This window comes from Sorex araneus, chromosome 6 (genome assembly GCF_027595985.1).
Source record: "Sorex araneus isolate mSorAra2 chromosome 6, mSorAra2.pri, whole genome shotgun sequence".
Taxonomy (NCBI): domain Eukaryota; kingdom Metazoa; phylum Chordata; class Mammalia; order Eulipotyphla; family Soricidae; genus Sorex; species Sorex araneus.
The window spans coordinates 139032188-139037645 of NC_073307.1; the positions used below are offsets into that span (position 1 = coordinate 139032188).

Consider the following 5458-nt stretch of genomic DNA (forward strand, 5'->3'; position numbering starts at 1 on the left):
TCTGCTTAATTTTGTGGTTTTCATTCTGTTTGCTTGCTTTTGAAATTCATATTTTATATATGAGTGAAACCATCCAGTAATTATCTTTCTTTTGTACTTATTTCAGTCACCATAACCATCTCCAATTCTAACCTTTCGTCTCAAGAGGCACAATTTCATCTATTTTCAATGGCAGAGTAATGTATCATTGAGAATATATAGGTGTGTGTATATATAGATAGATACACACATATAGAAGTATATACATACATATATATGCACATAAACACACACACACACATATATATATATACGCAGACACAGACATACACATACACTTATATATATATGTATATATGGTGCTGCTTGGAGGACTGTATGAGATGTGGGGTATCAAACCCAGATTGGCTGCGTGTAAGGCAAATGCCCTCCTTTCTTTTTTGTAATTGTTTATTTTGGGGGAGATTTCAAACTCGTTGTTTCTCCGAAGTTCCTCAACAATATTTATTTATTTACTTTGCATTTTTTTTAATTGAATCACCATGAGATACAAAGCTTTCATGTTTGATTTTCAGTCACACAATGATAGAACACCTATCCCTTCATCCTTCTAGCAGTGCACATTTTCCACCACCTGGAACTATCCCTCCAACCATCATTGACTTAGTCATCCCTTCTCTCGTCCAGCTGCCTTCTCTCCCAACTTATGAGGCAGGCTGCCATCCATGGATCAATATTTCTGGCCCTGTCTCTACTGTCCTTGGGTGTCAGTCTCCTATTGTGTTATTTTATATTCCACAAATGAGTGTAGTCCTTCTATGTCTGTCCCTTTCTTTCTGACTCATTTCACTTAGCATGATACTCTCCATGTCCATTCACTTATAAGCAATTTTCATGACTTCATCTTTCCTAACAGCTGCATAGTATTCCATTGTGTAGATATACCAAAGTTTCTTTAATCGGTCCTCGGGCACTCAGGTTGATTACAGATTCTGGCTACTGTGAACAGTGCTGCAATGAGGCATACAGGTGCAGATTCATTTCTACTCTGCTTTATTGCTCCCTCAGGATATATTCCCGGAAGTGGTATTGCTGGGTCATGTGGAAGCTCTATGTCTAGTCTTTTAAAGAATGCCCATATTGTTTTCTAAAACAGTTGGGCCATTCAACATGGCTGCCAACAATGAAAGAGAGTCCTTTCACCACACATTTGTGCAAACACTGGGTGTTCTTGTTCTTTTTGATGTGTGCCAGTCTCTGTAGTGTGAGATCATATCTCATTGTTGTTTGATTTGCATCTCCCTGATGGTTAGTGATAGGGAGCATTTTTTCATGTGCCTTTTGGCCATTTGTATTTCTTTTTTGAGGAAGCTTCTGTTCATTTCTTCTCCCCATGTTTGATGGGGTTGGAGGTTTTTTCTTGTACAATTCTAGTAATGTTTTATATACCCTGGATATTAAGCCTTTATCAGATGGGTATTGGGTAAATATTCTTTCCCATTCTGTCGGCTCTCTCTGTATTTTGGTCACTGTTTCCTTTGAGGTGCAGAAGATTCTTAGTTCAATGTTGTCCCATTTGTTTATGTTTGTTTTCACTTGCTTGGTCAGTAGTATTTCATCCTTAAAGATGCTTTTAGCTTCAATGTCATGAGGATTATGCGTACATTTTCCTGCATAAACCTTAGAGATTCTTGTCTGATATTGAGGTTTTTAATCTACTTTGATCAATGTCCTCCCTTCTGTGCTCTCATTCTGGCCCATTTTTTTCTCATTTATTTTTTTAAATTAAAAAACTGCAGGTTACATTTTAACATTTATTTACTTGTTGGCTACTAAAGCATAGAATTGTTGTCACTGTCACTGTCATCCTGTTGCTCATCTATTTGCTCGAGCGGGCACCAGTAACATCTCCATTGTTGAGATTTGTTACTGTTTTTGGCATACTGAATACGCCATAGGTAGCTTGCCAGGCTCTGCCGTGTGAGTAAGATACTCTTGGTAGCTTACCAGACTCTCTAAGAGCGGCCGAGGAATTGAACCCAGGTTGGCTGAGTGCAAGGCAAAAGCCCTACCCACTGTGCTATTGCCCCAGCCATAGAATTGTTAATTGATGGAAACAGGCAATATATTAAAATAGTTAGCTAGGAAAGAAGACTCTCAAAGTGTTTTTAATGGTAGATGAGAATGAGGTGTGTAGAGATGAATACTAGGGAGTCTATATCAGGAAATTAATGTTAGGTGCCAAAACATAGACGATAACATATAACAAATGAAGCAACTTGTTATTAAATTTTAAGTGTCCTAAACTTTTTAATATAAGGGATTACAGTTATTTGAAGTATTTCTTGTTTGGGAACAAAATATGACACAGTACTTCTTTGACAATTGTTTCAAGAACATCTTCACAATTAAATAAAGATATATATGTTTTTTGGTTCCCTACTTGAGATAGACCTAAATATATAAGATCTAATTCTAAGGAATATAATTAAATTCTATTATAATGTTGTTTGGAGCATTGTTTTGTATATAATGAAAATAATTTACCCAATGCTGATAGAAATATTAAATATGTTTAATATAAGTAAAATGTAAGGGATTTAAATAATGTAATGTTACTTATATACTGGTATAATATATTAAATAATAGAACTAAATAAAATATTCTAGACCCTCAATATTATTGAACAAATATTTAACAGTGTTTCTATATGCTTTTAAATTTATATGCTCATTAAACTCAATTTTATGAAAGTCAAGCATAAGATATTGTTTTAAACTTCTATATAATAAAGGTGTTTGAAATATTTTTATCTGGTTAGATATCCATATAAAAAAGAGAGAAATTAGAGAAATCTAGGCAACTTGATGAGAGCAAATTTTTTCACTAAGAACATTTTCACTATTCACATTTTTTACAAGGTATGGTATTTTTCAGAATTAGCACAGCAGATTTTAATACACTTTATGTGGGTATTATGGGATAAAAAAAGCTATCTGGGGCTACATTTCTATAAGGGATTGATGCCCAGTTATAAAATGACAAGCAGAATTAACAGAGTATTATACTTTCTCATCTATTGATGACCTTTTAAGAGAATTGTAGTCACTATCTTACAATATTAGTTCATTTATTATCTGTCTCCTTCTCCAGTTTCCTTGCTATTGTATGTCAGAAATATAGATACATGGCATAAAAATTGAGACATATGATTTAACTATTATAATGGCTCAAGACTCTCGAGTTTAATTCAATTCTTTTTTATTACATGAAGGGTGTTGAAGCTGATGAAAACTGCTTGATCAGACAGTTTAGGAGAAAAATCCAGACAACTTCATCTTTGGCCATTATATTAGTCAGAAAGGGCATTTTATTTTATTTTATTTTATTTCATTTCAGACTTCGTGGAAGTTCATTTAAGTGATTGGATAGGCTTTTAGGATTGCATTAGGAGATATTATTGTTAGAAATGTCATATAGGTCCTAAGTAAAATGACTGATTTGAGCAGTAACAAATGATTAGACAGTCTCATTTTTTTCTTTTATTCCTCTCAATCTCCTCTACCATGTATTAAAATGGGGGAAAAATACTTTTATCATAACTCACGTATTGAGTTTCCAATAATAAAAAAGAGAGAGGCATGTATTGTGCTCCTGATTAGAAACTCAAAAAAGAACCAGACTAAATCTCTGGATGAAAGAATAATACAATTTACTTTTATTCTTTCCTATCGAATATTGAGTGAGAATTTATGTGTATGTCTTCGGCACCGTGGAGAGTAGGAAAGATTTTCATTTACTCTGAACTTTTCTCCATTTGGATTTAAGAAGTTTTAAATCTGTATTTGTTATAATATTATGTTTTATTTTTATCATTTTATTTTTTAACCTTGTTGTTTTATTCCTTAATGTCTTCTGAATGCTAGAATTTGGTGTTTGGAGGGGGTATTTAGGAGAGGTGTTGAGGCACAGTTGTTTTCCAGACAGTGGTGGGGAAAGGCTACTTATTGCTAAAGAAATTGGAAGAATACAATTTTAGGTTTACCCCAGATGGAGTTTGAAAAGTCACCCTAGTGCTCGTTTCGGAAGCACATATACTAAGATTAGAACAATACATAGAAGATTAGCATGGTCCCTGCGCAAGGACGACACGCAAATTCGTGAAGCGTTCCATATTTTTAAATATGCACTGGTGGGAGGATGGGTGTTTGATAATTGTATGACTGAAGCTCAAACATGAGAGCTTTGTAACTGTATATCACAATGATTCAGTAAAAATAAAGTAAAATTTAAAATAAAAATAAAAAAATAAAAGAAAAGTCACCCTAGTTTAATACAAGTAGAAAAATTGGATCTGAGCACCCCGGAAGAGGAAAATGTGGCAAACCAGGAATACCGGAGTATCCCCCCACCGCCCCTGCCCCAGCAACCCCCACCCCTTATATATCACTGTCACTGTCACTGTCATCCCGTGGCTCATCGATTTGCTTGAGCAGGCACCAGTAATGTCTCTCATTGTGAGACTTATTGTTACTGTTTTTGGCATATTGAATACGCCACGGGTAGCTTGCCAGGCTCTGCAGGGCGGGCTTGATACTCTTGGTAGCTTGCCGTGCTATCTGAGAGGAGCGGAGGAATCAAACATGGGTCGGCTGCGTAAAAGGCAAATGCCTTACCGCTGTGCTATCAATCCACGACCCCCCCCCATATATCATCTTATAGAATTGGTTTGCTCTAACAGAACACATTAAGAAAAGGTAGGGGGGATAATTCATGTAGCATATCATTTTATTTACTTCTACAAATCACCCTAAAGATTAAGATGATTAAGAGGGTCAGGCATAATCTAGTTACACAATAAATAAACTGGCAACTAGCATTGAAAGTCGTGTAGAATTACAAGACTTATTTCCTACCTGTAAGCTTTGACTTTTTATAAAATATTCTTATTACTTTCTGTTATCTTTTAGTTTGATCAGCTAAGAGATTTTAATTTAGTTGATGAGCATGTTCGCTGAGATAAATGTAGCACAAATGTAAATTTTCTGTGACATTAATGTAGGTCATTGCCATATGGCATAGCAATTCAGACATCAATAAGACTTTGCAAAAGAAAATGACTATTTAGGTTTCTACCAAATATATTTAAAATAAAGATATGTTAGTCATTTAAATCTGTTCAAAATATAATAAGTATAGGTTTTAACCCCATTAAAAATTGACAGTGATTGAGTTTGTTCTTTTTATTTTGGAATGATTTTCATCCTGGAGCTATTATAAGTTCAATAAATTATATAGTTTCTCAAAAGCTACTTTACCGAAACAGTGATACAACAGCAGTAGAAAAATGCTTCTTAATACTACAATTATTGGACCTACAAGGAGATCCCAAAATTCAATAGATTATTTTTAGAGCAAAACTGCAAATGATTAGATAATCCAGAAGCCACACATAGATGGGTTTCTAAACTAATAAAT

General features: G+C 34.4%; 1 non-coding gene across 1 annotated transcript; it reads left to right on the forward strand.

The window, feature by feature from the left end:
- The first annotated feature begins 4053 nt into the window (after nucleotides 1-4053).
- Nucleotides 4054-4160, forward strand: LOC129406193 (U6 spliceosomal RNA). Its single transcript, XR_008630856.1, has one exon. It is a non-coding gene; the product is annotated as a U6 spliceosomal RNA (small nuclear RNA).
- Nucleotides 4161-5458: the final 1298 nt, after the last annotated feature.